At 42.9% G+C, this 22,643-nt stretch overlaps 1 non-coding gene across 1 annotated transcript; it reads right to left on the bottom strand.

Moving 5' to 3' along the window:
- Nucleotides 1–22,122: 22,122 nt before the first annotated feature.
- Nucleotides 22,123–22,279, bottom strand: LOC111522192. Its single transcript, XR_002725188.1, has one exon. It is a non-coding gene; the product is annotated as a U1 spliceosomal RNA (small nuclear RNA).
- Nucleotides 22,280–22,643: the final 364 nt, after the last annotated feature.

The following is a 22,643-nucleotide window of genomic DNA, read 5'->3' as shown; positions in this document are numbered from 1 at the left end:
CACATAGAGTTTTTGGAGGATTAAACGAGTCAATATACACAAAGCACTTGGAACAGGGTCTAGTGTATAGGAAGCACTTGTTAACTGTTACCTGTTACTGTGTTTGTAATTATTATTATTGAGATGGAGTCTCACTCTGTTGCCCAGGCTGAGTGCAGTGGCATGATCTCACCTCACTGCAACCTCCGCCTCCCAGGTTCAAGTGATCCACCTACCTCAGCCTCTGAAGTAGCTGGGATTACAAGCATGCACCACCACACCTGGCTAATTTTTGTATTTTTAGTAGAGATGAGGTTTCACTATGGTGGCCAGGCTGGTCTCGGACTTCTGTCCTCGAGTGATCCGCCCACATCAACCTCCCAAAGTGCTGGGGTTACAGGTGTGAGCCACCACATGAGGCCTGTGATTATTATTCTTGCAGGCTAAATCTCTGGCTCCTTTGGTGTTATCCTACCCTTGGTTGGTGGACCAAGCAGTATAATAGAATATGTATGCAGTTTTAAAAGGGAACTATGAAATGTAAAGGTAATAGATGGTTCAGATCATACATCCTTTCTCCTGAGGAGGAAGGAGAACAGCCAAATTCAAATTCATAACTAGTTTGATTGCCATCATGTGCTGCTGACATTTTTTCCTCAGAGGTGTTGACAAATGGCTGTGACGGAATTACTCAATTCACATTTGTCTCACACTGATGCATGAGGCCCAAACGGCCAGCAGCTTTGGGGAAACTCTTTGTAAGGCCATCAAATTTGGCCATTAAAAAATGATAACTATGATCAGCCAATGCTGAGGGACCCATTTTGTGGAAAAAAGAAATGGAACCAACACAGTTAGTGACACAATAATTAGGACGCAGGGGAGACTGCTGACAATTTGGAGATGTTTTCTTGGAGAAAATATCAAATGACTTACAATTTGCAGGACATTAATAGATAATTAAGTCGGCAATTTGTTGCCTCAGGGTGACAGTTGTGGCCTCTCCTCTGTGCACAAAGAGTCAAGCATCCAAAGGCAATTCCTGCTCTCTCTTAATTGCAGGAGAGACTGTCATGAAAATTCTTTCCCTCCCACTGAAAGCCCCAATGAGTTTTCTTGTTGAGAATGTTGGGATTTTCTTTGATTTTCTTTTTCTTTTCCTGTTTTTTTTTTTTTTTTTTTTGGGTGGGGGGAGACAGAGTCTTGCTCTGTCACTCAGACTGGAGTGCAGTGGTACAACCATGGCTCATCACAGCCTCGACTTCCTGGGCTCAAGCAATCCCCCCACCTCAGCCTCCTGAGTAGCTGGGACCACACCTGGCTTTTTTTTTTTTTTTTTTTAAATTGCACATACAGAGTCTCCTTATGTTGCCCAGACTGGTCTTGAACTCCTGGGCTCACGCAATCCTCCTGCCTCAGCCTCCCAAAGTACTGGGATTACCAGTGTGAGCCACTGTGCCTGATTGGGATTTTCTTATTATTGGGGTGAAAATGCAGCCAAAGCTGCCCTCAAGGAAGAGTGTAGAGGGGAACTGAGGTGAGAGAAGGTCCTCTGGGCTCAGGAGCAGAGTCCCTTTCCCTTTCATCTCACTCTCTTCTGCCTTCCTCATCCCCACTGTGCCCTGACCCCTTGAAGCTGATTTGAGCAGTTCATTTGACAAACATTTCCACAAATGCAGTCATCTGTGAACAACCCTCAGGTTTTGCTTTATCCACAAACCCTATGGGTTATTATTTGTTTAACATTTTTCTTTTAATAAATTCACTTCAAAACATGAATGCCCAATTTCACCTCCTGCTAACCAATGATATTCATGGAGCCACAGGGCTCTGATGACACTGAGAAATGCCACTTGACCTCTGCCAATGGCTGTGTGGGGTCTCCTCTCTCTATTTGGAAAAATCTACTGTGACCTGGCTCGGAACAGGAACAGAATGGACAATGTGGGCCTACAGGAGAAAACCAGGCTCTTGGTTTTCTCCAAAATAAGACAATGACACTGGTGGCAAGCGCTTCTAACACTAAGGGGCATGTCTGTTCCCACTGACAAACATTAGGATTCCTGATGTCCAAGAGGATAGAAGGCAAGGTGGCTGGGGAAAGAAGGGATGGAGGTTGTTAAATGACTCAAGAGTCTGTGGGGTGGAGGCAGGTAAGTGGAGGCAGGAGGCCAGTGATGTTACTACTGACTGCATGATCCAGTTGAGGGATGAACTAAACCAAAGTAGTTTGTGGAAGCAAAGAGGAGATAATGGACTACCTAGATCAAACGTGATGGCTGACCCGATATGGGGGATGTAAGAAGAAGAGGAGCTTATGACTCCTGGGTTTCTAACACAAGTAACAGATATTATAAACAAAGATAGGAATGGGGAGGAAGAGTGGATTTTGGAGTCAAGCTGATGCATTCTGCTATTCACATGAAGAGTTGGAGGGATCTGTGGGATACCCTTTTGGAGATGTCTAGTCTTTGAAGACTATGGCCTAGAGTTCAGGACAGATGGATAGGCTTGAGAAACTGGTCTGAGTCCTAGTGTCCATATGATAAAAAAAAAAGCTGTGGGCACTTGTAATCCCAGCACTTTGGGAGGCTAGGCGGGCAGATCACTTGAGGTCAGAAGTTTGAGACCAGCCTGGCCAACATGGTGAAACCCTGACTCTACTACAAATACAAAAATGCTGGGCCTGGTGATTTACGCCTGCAGTCTCAGCTACTTAGGAGGCCAAGGCTGTAGGATTGCTTGAACCTGGGAGGCAGTTGCAGTGAGCCGAGATCATGCCACTGCTCTCCAGCCTGGGTGACAGAATGAGACTGTCTAAAAAAAAAAAAAAAAGAAGAAGAAGAAGAAGAAGAAGAAGCAACACCAGCAGCTGTGGGTATGGATGACCTCATCCAGGAAGAAGAGACAGAAGGCAAGGATTAGTTTGTTTTTTTTTCCCCCCAACAAAACAAGGTGCATTTTTTATTGTGGTAAAATCCATATACTATAAAATTCACCATTCTAATCATTTTAAAGTATACAATTCCGTGGCATTTAGCACATTCCCAATGATGTACAATCATCATCACTGTATAATCTGTGAACACTTTAATCACCCCTACAGAAACCTCTGCACCAGTTAAACATCCCCTCTGCACCCACAGACCCTAGCAATTAGTAATCTGCTTTCTGTCTGTAAGGATTTGCCTTTTATGGACATTTCACATATATGGAATGATACAACATGTGGCCTTTTGTGTCTGACATCTTTCATTTAGCATAATGTTTTTAAGGGTCACCCATGTTGTAGCATATATTTTTACTTCATTCCTTTTTATGGCTGAAGAATATTCCATTATATAGATATAACACAATTTGTTTATCCATTCATCAGCTGATGAATAATTAGGTTGTTTCCAAGGGATTCACTCTTTTATAGATGCATAATATATGTATATTGTTTTGAGGTGAAATAACTTATTACATGTGATAATTTATTACATTCATATAATTTGTAAAGATTGAATCCACATACTTGGGGATATCCATCACCTTAAATATTTCCCTTTTCTTTCTGCTAGCACTTTATGTCTTTTTTTTTTTTTTTTTTGAGACGGAGTTTTTTTTTTTTGCTCTTGTTGCCCAGGCTGGAGTGCAGTGGCATGGTCTTGGGGTCTCGGCTCACTGCAACCTCTGCCTCCCAGGTTCAAGCAATTCTCCTGCCTCAGCCTCCCAAGTAGCTGGGATTACAGGCATGTGCCACCACGCCCGGCTAATTTTGTATTTTTAGTAGAGACGGGGTTTCTCCATGTTGGTTAGGCTGGTCTCAAATCCCCGACCTCAGGTGATCCACCTGCCTCGGCCTCCCAAAGTGCTGGGATTACAGGCGTGAGCCAACATGCTGGCCTTTTTTTTTTTTTAGATGGAGTTTCGCTCTTGTCACCCAGGCTGGAGTGCAGTGGCATGATCTCGGCTCACTGCAACCTCTGCCTCCTGGGTTCAAGTGATTCTCCTGCCTCAGCCTCCCGAGTAGCTGAGATTACAGGCGTGCACCACCACGCCCAGCTGATTTTTGTATTTTTAGTAGAGTTTCACATGTTTTTAGTAGGGTTTCACATGTTGGCCAGGCTGATCTTGAACTGCTGACCTCAGGTGATCCGCCTGCCTCAGCCTCCCAAAGTGCTGGGATTATAGGCGTGAACCACCGTGCCCGGCCTGTGTCTTGTCTTTATGCTTGTGCTTTTGAATTCTTTTCTTATCCATTTTGAAAAACTATAGTCACCAAGATGTAAACTTTTAATAAAGCAAGGAAGGAGAAAGAGGTGACTAAGGAGACTGAGAAAGGGAAGTCAGAGACATAGAAGACACACAGACTCTAAGGGAGGATGTTTCAGAAATGGAGGGTTTGGTAAGCAGTGTCGGATAATTCAGAAAAATTCTGAAAGTCAACCGTTGAGGGTTTGGCCAAAGAGAAGACTGGTGACCTTATACTAGGAGTTTTTCTGTGGAAAGGTGAGGGCAGAAGCTGGATGGTGAACAGGAGATGTGGTTTGGGGCAGGGAAGGCACTACTTTTATAAGAGATTAGACATGAAAGAGTAGCAGAGGATGAGATATGAATATGGGATAGTAGGAAGCATGTTTACTTGCTGGTCAGGAGAAGCCAGAGAGGAGATTCCAAAGGGGAGAGGCAATGAAAGGCTCTGGGATGCACATTAGAAGCACCTGGGAATCCCACCCAATTCAATTCAGATCCCTGGGGGTGGGACCCAGGCATCATTAGTGTTTTCTAAAAATGTCCCCAGGTGAAGATATCAGAGAGTTGGGGCTGAGAACCACTGAGACAGACTTGCTGAGGATGATCTTAGAAGGAAGGACACCGTTATGCTAAGACTAGAGGGAGAATGGCTACAGTGTAGGTGAGTTTACAGTGAAAGCCAGAAAGCTATGGGATTTAAAATTAATTTTCTCAGTGAAGCAGGCCAGGTTATCTGCTGAGAGACAACGATGAGGCTAAGTCTCATACGTATTTTACACCCTCTGTCTGTGAAACTAGGATACTAGTACTTTTCATAGCTTGCATGAGTAGGGGCTGTATTAGGGCTTTTTTCCCTCTCCTTCCTTTCCCTAAAAATTCAGCACCAGCCCTCAACAACATGAAAATTAAAATAATTTAATTTTCAGTCTTAAGCAAACAAATCAATTCCCTATTTTTTCCTCCTTGATATAATCTGAGCCACGTTGCTAGTCAAGCTGCTTGGATAGTATTTGGGTCCCTCTCTGGCATGCCTTCAGCAACTTTACTTTCAATCCCTTAAAAAACAAAACCAAACTATAATTTAGTGACATGTTTGGCAAAACAAATACAAAGCGTATTGGGCAGCAATTTAAAAAAACAGATTGGCAGATGTAAATATAATATGTGTGCACCCCAGGCTTCCTCCCTAAAACTCAATTCTTCTGAGAACCCAAAGGGATGGGATCATAAAACAGTATTTTAGCTTCAGCAAACATGTATTAATAGGTTCTTCTCACCATTCCTATTCATTTGCTTTGGAAAATTTAGAATGTTTTGCTACTCAGGTGGAGCCAAGTTTTTTGCTTTTGTTTTTTGTGGATAACCTGGGGTACAGCAGTCTGATGACTTAGTCACATGTTACTATAATTGAAACAGTAAGACCCATTCATAGAGATGTCAGCACATATTAAACCCATAATAAATGTTTTTGGATAATTATGAAGCTTAGAAATTATTTACTTGGCATTTATGCCTCCTTTAGTGATAGCCACTATAGAAGGGTATTTCTCATTCTTTTTGGGTTCTTGTCCTATTTTTGAATCAGTTTTGGTGACACAGGGAGGGTAGAAGTTATAAACTGGCAGCTCACAGAATGTGTTCTGATGGTCCTCTTCTAAAAGTTTGAAGCAGGTGACATTTAAAAGTTAGGTGATTTCACACAAGAATTCAGATTGCTGGCTTCTCTTGAAAAAGTGGGCAATGTGGTAACTTGGCTAGGCACCCCAACGATGGGTGCATGCTTCATGGGGCTCCCCCTTCAGACCAGGCCTACCTTCCCCAGTTCCCCACAGCCCCTGCTCCTCACCTTTGTGTCTGGTTTCTGGAAGCACTTGAGTTTGAGACCAGACCCCTATGTGAGGCCAACTGCCAGCTGCTCATGGTGAATGGCTAATTATATTGTCATGGTCACTGTGTTTGTTTCCTCCAGTGACACTAGGGCTGGAGTATTACTTGTTTTATGTGCTTGTGTGTCTATAGCCCTGTGCCCGGCACAAAAACACTCAAGAAAATTTGATGAATGAATCTAGGAGGGTCAATTCTTTGCAAGCATTTGGCTACCTATGAAGAAACTGAAGTCACAGTGTCAGATCCTCGGGTAGGGAGTGTAGAAATCCAGAGTAAGAGATTAGTCCAACTTGCCTGTGAGGATAGGCTGGTGTTCATATGCATTTCTTGGCAGATTAGTCCTGAAATGCTGATCCGATGGCTCTTTTGAGTCACAATATGCATACTATGAGGAATTCTGGAGTAAAACAGGAGCAAAGAACTTGTTTTATTTGGTCTAACTGAATGCTTCCTAAATCTTCATCTACCATTTCACTATTTTGACACCCAATCTTTGATTTTCTGACATCTGTTCCCAGATGTACTCAATGGCAAGTTATTTTTTAATGATGGTGAAATTAAAGTGTCCTGGTTAAGGCAATTTTGTAAGAATTTTGTGGCAGTCCCATAGGCCCCTGGGATCTTCCCTAGGGTATTGCTAAAACAGCATTGGGAAACATGGTTCACTGTGGTCTTATTGAAAGTCAGGGTTAAACTATTTTTCTTCTTTGGCTGGCCATACATCTCTGAAGATACAATAGCTTACATTTGTATGACATTTTATAGTTTAGATTATCACATGCATTATCTCAGTTTCTCCTCAAAACAACGGGAACTGTAGGGATCATTACTCCATTTTCTTGCTTAAGGCCCTAAGCTAGCCAGAGGCAATGTCTAGATCTAAACTCTTTCTTCTAGATCTGCTGCTCTGCTGGTACCTCCAACGGATTTTTTCTTGAACACATTATTTAGCTTTTGGGCCAAATCACAATGTTAGCTGGAAATTTCTGTGATTTGGTGGGGTGGGGGTGGGGGGGCGGGTTGTAATCTCTCCCTGCAAAGTAAAATACTGATTGCTGTTCTGTAGTGAAGCATCAAAGGTCACCAGGGGAAAGCGCTCAGATTGGACCTCCAGGGCTTGGAAGGCACACAGCGACGTCAGATCCCCTTGAAGAGTCCAGGACACAGGCGAGCTGGGGCTGACCTGGGCCTTTTGCTCCTTCACCTACAATCTTTTCCAGTCTCCACCGTGCCTCGGGCCTCAAATACCATCTGCGTCCAAACGTTTTCTCTAAGGAGTTGCAATCTTGCCTCTTACTTCCCTGTCCTACAGGAGGAGCCACTCATATGAAAAGCTCACGAGCGGAAAGGGCCTCCTCCGAGCCCCTGTGGGAGCCTTTAACGGGCTAGGCAGAGGCTTTGCAGATCCTGGGTCCAGAAGTGCCAGGACACTGGCGGGTAGCGCTGCGGGGATCCGAGTTCCACAGCTTCCAGCTCCGGGGAAGGGGAGGAGAGGAGCCTTCACCTCTACCGGTGTCCCCCTTCCCTGAGGGGAGAGGACGAGAAGAGACAGAGGGAGAGGGAAGAGACGGGGAGAAGGAGGACGAGAGAGGGAAGGGGAGAAGAGGGAGAGAAAGGGAGGAGGAAGCGAAAGAAAAGGGGACAGGAGGAGGGGCGAGGCGGGGGTTGAGAGAGCGGGAGATTGGGACGGAGCCGGGAGGAGGCGAAGGCCTGGGTGCGGGAGGAGAGAGGGCGCGGGAGGGGAGTAGGCCGGGCCGGGCCCTGGGAAGTCGCTGGTCTAGGCCACCGGCAGTTTCTAACGTCGAAGGGCAGCGTGAACCTCAGCTTCTTACTGCGCAGCCGGAGGCACCCAGGGCCGGCAGCGGAAGTCCAAGGGGACCCCACGGCGGAGGAGCAGCCGAGCCCTGGCCCCGCGGGAGAGAGAGGCGGGAGCCTCTCACACGTGGGTTCGGGACTTCGGAGCGTGGCTGGGCCGCGCTTTCTGTAGACAGCAGAGGCCCAGAGTGCGTCCCGGTTCTGAGCTTAGACCCAGAAGGCGGGGTTCAGTGTGACTCATCAGACTCTTCAGCCACCCCCTCCAGGGGCTCCGGGTCTGAAAACAAGGTCTTCATTTCTGTGGGCCCCAAGTTAGAAACTTACAGAGGAAGGGGAGGGAGCTCACTTCTCCCAGGGTGGAAGGGGTGTGAACGCGAGCGAGCGCCCGTTAAGGGTAAAGGTCCCCGGTTCAGGAAGCCCTCTCCCCAAACCTCCAGCGAGTGGTGGGGTGAAGGGTTATGCCTATCTGAAAGATAGGGGGCAGCTTGTCGAAGTTCAGTGGAGCAAGTGGCTCCCAGGGAAGCCCTGTCTTTCAGTAGAACAAGTGCTGAGCATCTTAAAGAATGCACGAGAGTTTGGTGCAGTAGCTCACGCCTGTAATCCCAGCGCTTTGGGAGGCCGAGGCGGGTGGATCACTTGAGCCAAGGAGTTGGAGACCAGCCTGGGCAACATGGAGAAACCCCGTCTCTACAAAAAATAATTTAAAAATTAGCTGGACTTGGTGGCGCGCGCCTGTGGTCCCAGCTACTCTGGAAGCTGAAGTGGGAGGATCGCTTGAGCTCTGGAGGTCGAGGCTGCAGTGAGATGTTGTCCCTTGCACTCCAGCCTGGGCAGCAGAGTGAGAGCCTGTCTCAAAATAATAAAAAAAACTCATACTTTTGTTTCTATTAACAGTTGATTGGCAGATTCCTCTTACTGTGACTGTCCAGTCTCCCCTAGGCCTTTGGACATCTGGAAGGCAGTGTTAAGAGCCCAACTCTGGAGATGGGCTTTGGCTCCACCACCAATTATTAATAGCTCTGTGACTTGGGGCAAGTTACTTAACATCCCTACACCACAGTTTCCACTGCTGTAAATTGGGGATAATGATAATAATAGCCACCTCACAAGGTTGCCTGGAGAATTGATTAAATGAAATAATTATTGTGGAGTTTATCTAGTCTTATCTGTCAGAGCCAAGAGCCTCCTTTCTCCTAAGCTGACCTTGGTATCTACCCGCGTCCACCCCCTTTACTTTGCATCCTAACTCATTAAACAGGGGATTGCTTGACAGTATGTTTTCTTTGTGTACAGATAGCTTGTTTCTTCAGCCTACATTTTAAGTTCTTTCAACAGTCACTTTTATTTCTATGTATACTTAAAGGCACCAACTTAGTGCATTGCACACAGCTTGTATTCAATAAATGTTTGTTGACTGAGTGATAAATAAAACTTCAGTGATACCTAGAAAGAGACTTTTCTAGAAAATTTGAAGGTATGGAAAAGAAAAACTTCACAGGGCAGGATGAGTAGAATAAAACTTGAGATATGAAGTCAACTTTGTGAGTTTAGAACCATAAAAATGTATCATGTAGAGTAATCTCAACTATGTAAAGAAAACTGCAAAACAAAACTGGAGGTAAACATGCCAGATTTTATAGCTGATGTCTTAGTGTAGGAGGAGTATGAGTGATTTTTTCCCTCTCCTGTTTTATACTTTTTAGTCCTTTCCAGCTTTTCTATGGTCAATATGTGTTTCTGAGTTGCTCAGGAAAAGTACTTCAATTATCCATATAATTTAGCCAATAAAAATGATCACATTTTGGATATTTAGAGATGTGATGACCTTGGAGGAAAAAAAAAAAATCGTGAGAACAAAACAATAGCTGTCCTCTAAGTTTTCCTTCATTTTTTCCCCAGAGCAGCCACCCTTTACTGATTTGTGCCAGAAAATCAATTTGTCAGTTTGAAATGTAGAGATATTTCCTTTTCAGGGACCAGAATATTTCTTTCCTATCTAGGGGACTTCCTTTGAAGTGTCAAGATTCCAGGCAGGGAATCAAAATTGTAGAAGGGTCTTGTGCTAAATTCAGAGCCAAGGCAAAGTGAGGCAAATGATCTTAATGATTATTTCAACTAGCTTAGTGAACTTTCACCTTTTCAGTGATTTTTTTTTTTTTTTGAGACAGGGACTTGCTCTGTGCAGGCTAGAGTACAGTGGTGCAATCATAGCTCACTGAAGCCTTGAACCTCTGGGCTCAAACGATCCTCCTGCCTCAGCTTTCCAAGTAGCTGGGATTACAGGCATGCATCACCACACCCAGCTATTATTTTACGTTTTTGGTAGAGATGGGGTCTTGCCCAGGCTGGCCTTGAACTCCTGGTCTCAAGCAATCAGGACTGCCTTAGCCTCCCAAAGCTCTGGGATGACAGACATGAGCCACCGTGCTGGCCTCCTGTGATTGACTGATTGATTGATTGATTTTTTCTTCCAAGGCTTTAGGGTGTACCAGTGATCTTCTGCTTGTATTACTATAACATTAAAAAACATGCACACAACAATTTACAAAGTTATAATTCACTCAACTAGAGTTACCTTCCACTTTTACTGAAAATTAGGACACTTCAATTTATCTGTGCATAGAGTCATTCATTCAACAAAAATTTACTAAATGCCAGGCCCTGTGTTGATGCTGGAAACAAGAAATAAGACTTGGTCCTTATCTTTCAGAAGCTTAGGGTCTAGTTGATGCACACTCATATATAAACAGTGATAAGTAGAAAATTGTCTCAAGGGCTTCAGTAGGTCCAGGTAGACAGACTTACAGCAGCTAGTGGGACAAAAAGAAGAAGCCAGTTCTAGTGGGGCAGGGAGACAGCAAAGAGGAGGGAGCAGAACAGAACTTCAGAGACAACCAGTTATCTGGACTGATTATGAATCTTTAGCTTGTAAGTGGGTAGTCTTTCCCCACGTGAGGCTATTGTTTCTTTCTGTACTTTGTCCTCATCATGGTGTCATATATACTGTCTATCCGATAACTTTCTCTGCTACATTAAGGGTATGCTTCATGATTCTTTCCATCATTGAGAAATGCAATGAGTTTATAACATTTAAATCCTATTCCATCATATTCCAAGAACTGACCAAATTTTAAAAATATATCAATCATTTTATCAAGTAAGATTGAAATTTATAAAATACACAAACCCTAAACTTTTTATTTTTACTTAAAGCATATAATTGTACATTCATTCCTCAATGATTAGATGTTGGGCTCAGTGTTGGAATCCTCTGATTGAAATTACTCATTGTTATTCTTGCATTAACCCTACCCGTGATACACTGGGTTTATGGTTTCCAGCCTTTGTTTTTCTATAGAGAGGAGTGAGCTTAGACACTTAAAAAACAATATCAGTGTGGAGTCTTTTAGGCTTTACAATTTCTTTTCCTAATCTTTAAGTTTTCTAGCCCATAACTAATTTGACAACAATTTTTACTGGTGTTTTTTTGTTTGTTTGTTTGTTTTTTTTTTTGGTAAACTGCCTTTAGTCTTTTCAAAATATTGAACTTGCTTTTCATAATTTGTTTTTTTTTTGTTTGTTTCATGGTGGGTTTTTTTGTACTCATATTTCATTCTTTTATGTAACAGGCATGAAGAAGTTTCAGACAAATCACTAACTGTAAACGTACAACTCAACTGATCTGTGCTGTTTCATTTGAAAAATGCTGGTCATGATCCAATGAATTTATTTCACCTAGTAAATTGGTATGAAGACCTGTGATTTGAAAAATGCTGTGTTAAAGAGTAGTGTAGTGTTCAGTGCACACTGGCATCAGTGTCAGAGAGGGATAGAGAGTGTCTGTTAATGCACTGAATTGTTTAGGTAGTGTTCCATTAAGAGAGCTTCTGCTGTATTAAAATTCTGTCGGATTAGATTTCTGGGTCAACCCTAGGCTTTGGAAATCTCATTGCACTCAAGCTTTTATAGTTTGAGTTTTCCAGATACTGGGCCTGGGCCTAAAGCCCTCAAGCTTAGAGTCAGTGCTAATTGCCTATGAAGTTCACATTACATATGTAACTGACCATAACTGAGCCATTTTAAGGCCATTTGATTATATCCTTTTCTAAAGACAAAACAAGGAGATTGATTGATTAAATGTCCACGCTAATCTAAGAAAACACTTCCTAGTTTATGACAATGTCTAAGGCTTTTAAGAACCTCCACTTAAGTTCTTACTTAGCTCTGTTTTCTCTGCAAGGACATGGGACTTGAAAGATATCTGATGGAGCCAGAGAAGGATACGGCAAGCAAGAATATTTGTTTAAGTTGAAATCAAGATCTTCCTCCTCCTTGGTGGAGGCTCCCAGATCAAAAGATACTGGGGGCTATCCTGCCAGAAAGCATAGTCAAATCAGGTGAGTATTTTCCTGAGTTGATAGCTTTATTTACCCTGGTCTGTAGGGATAGCTCTCGGGAATTTACCCCTTTTCAAAATACCTGTCATTCAGGAAAGAAGGGGCCAGAGAGAGGGTAGATTATCTGCTGCAAAATGTCTGGGAATCCCTACCTACAACTCAGGTACCTATATCCCTTTTTAATGAGGGCACACACTATGAATTCTTTCATTTTTCAGGATGTCAGCCCTGGACCCTTAGGTTTGATGTGGAGATGGCTGGGAAGCAGGGCTGGTGAGAGATGTGCACTTAAGCACGTTTCTTGGCTCCTCTAGCTGTTTTTCTGAATCTTCTAAGGTGGAGCTCCCTCCTGCAGTTACAGAGATGACCCAATAATATCATAGAGAGAAGACAACCAATTCTGCAAATGTGCCCTAATGGGGGAGTCATCACAGTTTTGTAGTCCCCAAAACTCATGTCGTCAATGTGATCAGAATGACCAGACCCTCAGGGATGGTTTCATCTAGCCAGACTTGCTGAAGACTCATGAGCGAACAGAATTCCAGTTTATGATGGAGACATTTGTCTCTGGTGACCAAAAAGCTCCATGATTGTTCTCCAGGACCCCCATGGCTAAGTCCTGGGTACCCGGGGAATCATGCTAGTAACCAAAAAGTTCTTTGGTGATCACAAAATCACAAAAGAGAAATGGCTAGTGTTATGGGTTGAACTGTGTCCCTTCCAAATTCATATGTTAACATCCTAACCCCTAGTACCTCAGAACGTGACCTTATTTGGAAATAGACTTGTAGCAGATATAATTACAGCTGACCCTTGAACAGTGTTGGCGTTAGACATGCCAACCTGCATAGTTAAAAATGCATGTATAACTTCTACTCCCCAAAAACTTAGCTACAAATAGCCTACTGTGGAACTACAGCCTTATCAGATAATAACAGAAACAGTTGATTAACACATATTTTGTATATTGTATGTATTACATACAATGATCTTACAATAAAGTTAGGAAAAGTGTTAAGAAAATAATAAGGAAAATACATTTATAGTACTGTACTGTATTTATTGATACTGTAAGTTTGCATCACCTGTCTACGAGGTGAATTGCGTGTCTGAATTGGCAGCAACAGCAACTGCAGACCTCAATCTATAGTGCATATCAAGCAATTCAGCTTTTTGTTGTAAACTCATGACTTTCCTCTGCTTCTCGGGAGCACTTCGAACATCACTGGTGGCACTTCGCATGGGTCCCATGGTGTTATTCAAGGTTTATAGTATTGCACTAAACACGTTGAAAAATATGTGAGAACTGACAGAGATCACTTCTTACTGCAATATGCAATTTATTGGAGAGATGAACTGCTCATGCAGAGATGATGAGCATCACACGGCATTTTAAGTGGATACTCGCAACACTTGAGCTTGCCGCCATAATAACAGGAAGTGGCTATGAAATTATTACAGTAGTACAATATTACTGCAATTAATTTTATGCAGTTATGATTTAATACTGCATCTTTACATTTGTTTACATTTCTCTCAACTTTGAATGGCTCCCCATACAATCTGTGTTTGTGTAAGTTTTAATACATTTTAGCTTTTTATAATTTGTGTATATTTTATGGTAGTGATAAAATAGACTAGTATCTACATATATTTTATACATACACTTGTCACAAATTTCCAAAAAATTTTCCAATGTATTTGTTGGAAAAAAAAAATCTGACCAGGCCCAGTGGCTCACTGGCTGTAATCCCAGCACTTTGGGAGGCTGAGGCGGGTGGATCATGAGGGCAGGAGATTGAGACCAGCCTGGCCAACATAGTGAAACCCTGTCTCAACTAAAAATACAGAAATTAGCTGGGTGTGGTGGCACGCACCTATAGTCCCAGCTACTTGGGAGGTTGAGGAAGGAGAATCGCTTGAACCTGGAAGGCAGAGGTTGCAGTGAGCCAAGACTGTGCCGTTGCACTCCAGCCTGGGTGACAGAGTGAGACTCCGTCTCAAAAACAAACAAACGAACAAACAAACAAAACAAAACAAAAGAAATCTGTGTATAAGTGGAGCCCATGTAGTTCAAACCTGTGTTGTTCAAGGGTCAACTGTAGTTAAAATGAGGCCATAGTGGAGTAGGGTGGGCCCCTAATCCAATATGACTGGTATCTTTGTAAAAAGGGAAAATCTGGACACAGACACATGCAGAGGGAGAACACCATGGGAAGATGAAGACAAAGACTGGGATGATGTGTCCATAAGCCAAGGAATGGCAAAGACAGCAGCAAAGCACTGGAATCTAGGGGAGAGGTATTATGGGGCAGATTCTTCCTTACAGGCCTCAGCAGGAACCAGTCCTGCTGCCACCTTCAGCTCAGTCTTCTGGCTTCCGGAACTGTAAGACAATAAATTGTTTAAGCCACCCAGCTTATGGTATTTTGTTACATCAGCCTTAGCAAACTAACACAGATGGTTTTGAGAACTAGTTCACATTGTGGAGCTTGACAAATTACCTTCTAACCCTGACTCGTGACCAAATTATTTGTAATCTCTAGATCTAAGTCTTTTTTTTTTTTCCTCAGACAGGAGTGGAAAAACACTCCACAGCCGGGCGCGGTGGCTCACGCCTGGAATCCCAGCACTTTGGGATCTCAAGATTGCTTGAGATCAGGAGTTCAAGACCAGCTGGCCAACATGATGAAACCCTGTCTCTACTAAAAATACAGAAAATTAGCCAGGAGTGGTGGCAGGCACCTTTAATCCCAGCCACTTGGGAGGCTGAGACAGGAGAATCACTTGAACCCGGGAGGCAGAGGTTGCAGTGAGCCAAGATTGTGCCACTGTACTCTAGCCTGGGCAATAAGAGTGAAACTTTGTCTCAAAAAAAAAAAAAAAGAAAGAAAGAAAAAAATCACTCCTCAAATGTTGGTCTTTGGATTTCCTTTTCCTAAATCCAAGATCTTCCTTTTTCTGTATCTACATCCTTTTTTTTTCTGATGTGCAAACTTTTTTTTTTTCTTTTTGTGGAGAATGGGGCCTCACTATGTTGCCCAGGCTGGTCTCAAACTCCTGGGCTCAAGAAATCCTCTCTCCTCTGTCTTCCTAAGTGCTGGGATTACAAGCATAAGCCACAGCTCCTGGCCTCTTCTGATGTGCTAGTACCATTTATTTTATCTCAGTTCTCTTAATCATGCTCCAGTTATCTCTCACAGCACATCTGTGTCACTCCTGCCAAGGCTTTGCATATAGTCCGGGACTGTTTTCAGTTTTAGTGACTAGAAGAACCACCTGGGAGCTGCTGGTTATAAAAAAGGAAGAAGGCCGGGCGCGGTGGCTCAAGCCTGTAATCCCAGCACTTTGGGAGGCTGAGACGGGCGGATCACGAGGTCAGGAGATCAAGACCATCCCAAATACAAAAAACTAGCCGGGCGAGGTGGCAGGCGCCTGTAGTCCCAGCTACTCGGGGCGGGGGGCGGGGGCGGGGAGGGGGCTGAGGCAGGAGAATGGCGTGAACCCGGGAGGCGGAGCTTGCAGTGAGCTGAGATCCGGCCACTGCACTCCAGCCTGGGCCACAGAGCGAGGCTCCGTCTCAAAAAAAAAAAAAAAAAAGGAAGAAAAGCAGACTTATGACTCCTATTTCTAGAGATTTTGATTTGTAGGCCTGTGGTATCCAAGGTATCTAAGATATCTTGGTATCTTGGATACCTGTGGTATCTTGTGTGATCCGAGACTGATCACATTAACTAAGCACCACAGGTACTATTAACCTCCTGGATTATCTGTTGATTCTTACCAGTTTTTTTTCTTGAGCAGAATCCAAATTCCAAGCTCTGGACACATCAAGCTTAGTCTTACTTTGGAAATACTCCCAGCATTTAGGATTTAGGCATTTCCTTCCTAAGCATACAGAAATAGAGTGGGTGTCCTGAGCCAGTCTCATTCATTCATTTGACAAACTTCTTGAGTATCTGCTATGAACAAAATACTGTTGTAGAGTCTAGGGAAATGTCAATAAAACAGACAAAAATCCCTGCATTCTAGCTGGGAAAAATAGTGGGTTAAATCCATAAACATACTAGGTAAGCAGTACTATGGGGAAAAAATAAGCAAGATAGAAGATGTGAGTGTAGGGGACTGCAGGCGTCACAGTTGTTTTATTTTTTAATTTCTTTTTGCAAAGATGAGGTCTTCCTTTGTTGCCAAGGCTGGTCTGGAACTCCTGGCCTCCAGTGATCCTTCTCAGCCTCCCAAAGTACTGGGATTACAGATGTGAGCCACTACCCTGGGCCGGGTTGCAATTTTAAATGGAGTGTTCTAGGTAGGCCTCACTGAAAAAGTGACTGAAAAGTGAGCAGTGCGGCTCTTTAGAAAAGTGTCTCATGCAAAGCAGACAACTAGTATAAAGTTCCCAGTCGGAAGGTGAACACACCTGGTGTGTTTCCCAGGAACAATTTAGAGGCCAAGATGGTTGAATTGGAGTGAGAGAGGGAGAGGGTGGCCGACCTAAATTCAGAAAGGTTACAAGGGAGCCAGATCATGCCCTTGGTGGCCATTGCAAGGTCATTGGCTTTTCCTCTGAGTGAGATGGGGAGCCACTGGAGGGTTTGAGCAGTAATATGCTCTGACCGACTTTTTTTTTTTTTTTAAGATTCAGAGCGTACCTGTACAGGTTTGTTACATGGATATATTGTATAATATTGTGGTCTGGCTTCTAGTGAAACTGTCACCTAGTGAACATTGTACCCAATAGACAATTTTTCAACCTCACCACCCCCCACCCTCCTCACTAATGGGGTCCCCAGTGTCTATCGCTTCCAATCTTTATCTGGCTTACATTTTTGAAGTACTACTCAGGCTTCTGTAAGGGGAACAGGAGTGGAAGCAGGGAGACTGTTTAGGAGGTGACCCACTAAGCCGGGTGGGAGACATTGGTAGCTGGCAATAGGCTAGTAGCAGCCAAAGATGGTGAGAGGTGGTGATGCTGGATGTATTGTGAAGGTGGAGCCAACAACTTTCTAACAGACTGGATGTTGAATGTGAGAGAAGAGAGATGTCAAGGAAGACTCTCTTCAGGATAAATCTTGGAATTCTGGCTTGGGATGCTGAGCAGAAGCATCCCCAAATGATAGAGCATATGGCCTGCAGGTTTCTGGCCACCATCCTGCACCCAGAAGCAGAGCCAGCCTGACGGTGGAGCCAGTGCTGCATGTGGCAGGGCAGAGTGGCAGAAACTGGTCTTGAGGACAGCGCTGAGCCGCTGGATCAACACCTGAAGCCTGATCTACCTCTGCACTTTCAGTTACATCCCTAAGGAGCTCCCTTGGTTATTTTCTATTACTTGCATCCAAAAGCATGCTTACTGCTATTCTGATCTGGAGTCACAGAAGTCTCTCAGATGCAGTTTGCCAGAGAAACTTTTGGAAAGACTTTACTCCTACATACACAGTCTTGATGGACTTGGGCAGATAATTAGGAGAATTCCCTAGGTTACCAGGCAGTGTGTCTTGCTCTCTGCCTTCCCTTTCCTTCAGTCAGGAGTCTTTCTCTGTACTGGCCTGCCCAGTGTTAGAGGTGGGTGACACAGGTACTCCTGTAGTCACCACAGTTAGAACTGTGCTGAGTTGCATCTGAAGCCCTGAAGACCAGCACAATATTGGGGCTCATCCAAGGGCCATGGCCAATCTGCATGACTACCACTTGTGGTTATTCAAGGCCAAAGGTCTTGTCACCCAGGCGGGAGTGCAGTGGCATGATCTTGGCTCACTGCAACCTCTGCCTCCCAGGTTCAAGCGATTCTCTTGCCTCAGCCTCCTGAGTAGCTGGGATTACAGATGTGCATCACCACACACAGCTAATTTTTGTATTTTTAGTAGAGGGGGTTTCACCATGTTGGCCAGGTTGGTCTTGAAATCCTCACCTCAAGCAATCAACCCGCCTCAGCCTCCCAAAGTGTTGGGATTACAGGCATGAGCCACCGTGCCCGGCTAAGATTTTTTAAAGAGCAGTTTTAGGTTCATAGCAAAATTAAGAGGACAGTACAGATTTTCCATATATCCCCTGCCTCCACACATGCACAGCCTCCCTTACTATCAACATCCCCCACCAGAGTGGTATCTGTTACAAGTGATAAACCTACATTGACACATCACTACCATCCAAAGTGCATAGTTTACATTAGGGCTCACTTACAGTGTTGTACATTCTAGTGGTTTGGACAAGTGTATAATTATATATACTTTGTAAATTATGATACAATAGTATCATACAGAGTATTTTTACTGTCCTAAAGATCCTCTGTGTTCCCACCTATTATTCCTTCTTCCCTCCAAACCCTAGCAACCACTGATCTTTTTACTCTCTTCAAGTTTTGCCTGTTCCAGAATATCGTATAGTTGGAATCATACAGCATATAGCCTTTTCAAATTGGCTTCTTTCACTTGTTAATATGCATTTAAGGTTCCTCTATGTCTTTTCGTGGCTTAATATTTCATTTCTTTTTAGTGCTGAATAACATTCCATTGTCTGGATATGCCACAACTTATTTATTCATTCACCTACTGAAGGACATCTTGGTGGCTTCTAAGTTTTGGCAGTTATAAATCAAGCTGCTATAAACATCTGTGCATAAGTTTTTGTGTGGACATAAGTTTTCAGCTCCTTTGGGTAGATATCATGGAGTGTGATTGCTGGATCATATGGTAAGAGTATGTTTAGTTTTGTAAGAAACTGCCAAAGTGTCTTCCAAAGTGGTTGTACCATTTTGCATTCCCACCAGCAATGAACAAGAGTTCCTGTTGTTCCACATCCTTGCTAGCATTTTATATTTTCAGTGTTCAAGAGTTTGACCATTCAAATAGATGTGTAGTGGTATCTCTGTTGTTTTAATTTGCATTTCCCTGATGACATATGTGGAGCATCTTTTTGTATACTTGTTTGCCATCTGTATATTTTCCTTGGTGGGTGTCAAAGTCTTTGGTCCATTTTTTAATTTGGTCGTTTGTTTCTTTATTGTTGCACTTTGTGAATTCTTTTTATATTTTAGATAACAATCCTTTATCAGATGTGGCTTTTGCAAATATTTTCTCTTTGTGGCTTGTTTTGTCATTCTTATATATTTTTTAATTATTGTAATAGAGATGGGGTCTCATTATGTTGCGCAGGCTGGTCCTGAACTCCTGGCCTCAAATAATCCTCTCACCGTGGCCTCCCAAAGTGCTAGGATTACAGGCGTGAGCCACTATGCCTGGCTTATTCTGTTGATAGTGTCTTTCACCGAGCAGAAGTTTTAAATTTTGAAGAAGTCCAATTTAGCAATTATTTGTTTCATGGATCATGACTTTGGTGTTGTTTTTAAAGAGTCATTGTCATACCCGAGGTCATGTAGGTTTTCTCCTATGTTATCTTCTGGGAGTTTTATAGTTTTGCATTTTACATTGAGGTCTATGATCCCTATTGAGTTAATTTTTGGTAGGAGTGTAAAGTCTGTATCTAGATTAATTTTTTTGCATGTGGATGTTCAGTTGTTCTAGCATCACCTGAAGATTTTCACAGTTCCACCCCTACTAAACCTCAGACCTCAGGGACGACTTTTCCAAAACATTCTTTCTTATGCCTCTCTCATCTCACTGAATTGGTCTCTTGGCAAATTGCAAACTCCTTAGAGCACTGTATCAGGAGCAGGGCCAGACCAGCTCAGCATGGCAGAAAGCCTGAAATTATTAGCACAAATCCCCATGTGATAGGTAGTAGTTTGTTGCCTGTATTCCGCAAAGTTGAGAACAGAGATTAAGGGACTTACTCAGGATCAGAAAAGTCTTCTATTTCAAACCTAAGATTAGTCTGTCTGATTAACTAATTGCAATCCATCTGGCACATAGAAGAGAGTAGGGCTTTTCAGGAGGAGACCATCTGGCTGGCTGCTTCACTGATTGGCAATTTGTTGATACAGACACCACAGATCTGATCCTCAGCTTTACAGATCAAATAACTACTGGGCCCTGTGCTCAAGGAGATTAAACTAGAAAGGATCAATTCATCATAGCCAAACTTGTAAGAGACTGATGTGTAAATCAGTTTGTCAGATTATTTATAATAGGAAGTATTTCTCACACGTAAGAACCCGTAAACTCTTGAATATGTCCTAATTTGAGAAACACTGCATTCAAACTTCCATTAGGAGACTTTAGTTTAGGTCACTTGATCAAAACAGTCATGAATGAAAATGCAGCATGGGCATTGATATTATGTGGCAGTACTCTGTAAAAAGGTGGCAACACTTGTGTTAAAAATTTTATATTATCTTTTTTTTTAAATTATACTTTAAGGTCTAGGGTACATGTGCACAATGTACAGGCTTGTTACATATGTATACATGTGCTGTGTTGGTGTGCTACACCCATTAACTCATCATTTACATTAGGTATATCTCCTAATGCTATCCCTCCCCCTTCCCTCCACCCCACGACAGGCCCTGGTGTGTCATGTTCCCCTTCCTGTGTCCAAGTGTTCTCATTGTTCAGTTCCCACCTATGAGTGAGAACATGCAGTGTTTGATTTTCTGTCCTTGTGATAGTTTGCTGAGAATGATGGTTTCCAGCTTCATCCGTGTCCCTACAAAGGACATGAACTCATCCTTTTTCATAGGTGCATAGTATTCCATGGTGTATATGTGCCACATTTTCTTAATCCAGTCTATCATTGATGGACATTTGGGTTGATTCTAAGTCTTTGCTATTGTGAATAGTGCTGCAATAAATATACATGTGTATGTCTTTATAGAAGCATGATTTATAATCCTTTGGGTATATACCCAGTAATGGGATAGCTGGGTCAAGTGGTATTTCTAGTTCTAGATCCTTGAGGAATCACTACACTGTCTTCCACAATGTACAGTCCCACCAACAGTGTAAAAGTGTTCCTATTTCTCCACATCCTCTCCAGCACCTATTGTTTCCTGACTTTGTAATGGTTGCCATTCTAACTGGTGTGAGATGGTATCTCATTGTGGTTTTGATTTGCATTTCTCTGATGGCCAGTGATGATGAGCATTTTTTCATGTGTCTGTTGGCTGCATAAATGTCTTCTTTTGAGAAGTGTCTGTTCATATCCTTTGCCCACTTTTTGATGGGGTGGTTTGTTTTTTTCTTGTAAATTTGTTTGAGTTCTTTGTAGATTCTGGATATTAGCCCTTTGTCAGATGAGTAGATTGCAAAAATTTTCTCCCATTCTGTAGGTTGCCTGTTCACGCTGATGGTAGTTTCTTTTGTTGTGCAGAAGCTCTTTAGTTTAATTAGATCCCATTTGTCAATTTTGGCTTTTGTTGCCATTGCTTTTGCTGTTTTAGACATGAAGTCCTTGCCCATGCCTATGTCCTGAATGGTATTGCCTAGGTCTTCTTCTAGGGTTTTTATGGTTTTAGGTCTAACATTTAAGTCTTTAATCTATCTTGAATTAATTTTTGTATAAGGTATAAGGGAGGGATCCAGTTTCAGCTTTCTACATATGGCTAACCAGTTTTCCCAGCACCATTTATTAAATAGGGAATCCTTTCCCCATTTCTTGTTTTTGTCAGGTTTGTCAAAGATCAGATGGTTGTAGATGTGTGGTATTATTTCTGAGGGCTCTGTGCTGTTCCATTGGTCTATATCTCTGTTTTGGTACCAGTACCATGCTGTTTTTGTTACTGTAGCCTTGTAGTATAGTTTGAAGTCAGGTAGCACGATGCCTCCAGCTTTGTTCTTTTGGTTTAGGATTGTCTTGGCAATGCGGGCTCTTTTTTGGTTCCATATGAACTTTAGTTTTTTTTTTTTTTTTTTCCCGCAAATGCAGTCCCCCACTACCACAAATTATGCAGTCGAGTTTCCCACATTTGGGGAAATCGCAGGGATCAGCACATCCGGAGTGCAATGGATAAGCCTCGCCCTGGGAAAACCACCTTCGTGATCATGGTATCTCCCCTGCCAGGTAAGTATGATGAACTTTAGTTTTTTCCAGTTCTGTGAAGAAAGTCATTGGTAGCTTGATGGGGATGGCACTGAATCTATAAATTACCTTGGGCAGTATGGCCATTTTCACGATATTGATTCTTCCTATCCATGAGCATGGAATGTTCTTCCATTTGTTTGTGTCCTCTTTTATTTCATTGAGCAGTGGTTTGTAGTTCTCCTTGAAGAGGTCCTTCACATCCCTTGTAAGCTGGATTCCTAGGTATTTTATTCTCTTTGAAGCAATTGTGAATGGGAGTTCACTCATGATTTGGCTCTCTGTTTGTCTGTTATTGGTGTGTAAGAATGCTTGTGATTTTTACACATTGATTTTGTATCCTGAGACTTTGCT

Source organism: Piliocolobus tephrosceles, chromosome 11 (genome assembly GCF_002776525.5).
Source record: "Piliocolobus tephrosceles isolate RC106 chromosome 11, ASM277652v3, whole genome shotgun sequence".
NCBI classification, from domain to species: domain Eukaryota; kingdom Metazoa; phylum Chordata; class Mammalia; order Primates; family Cercopithecidae; genus Piliocolobus; species Piliocolobus tephrosceles.
The sequence above is the reverse complement of the archived record's forward strand: the minus strand, read 5'-3'. Positions and strand labels throughout refer to the sequence as shown.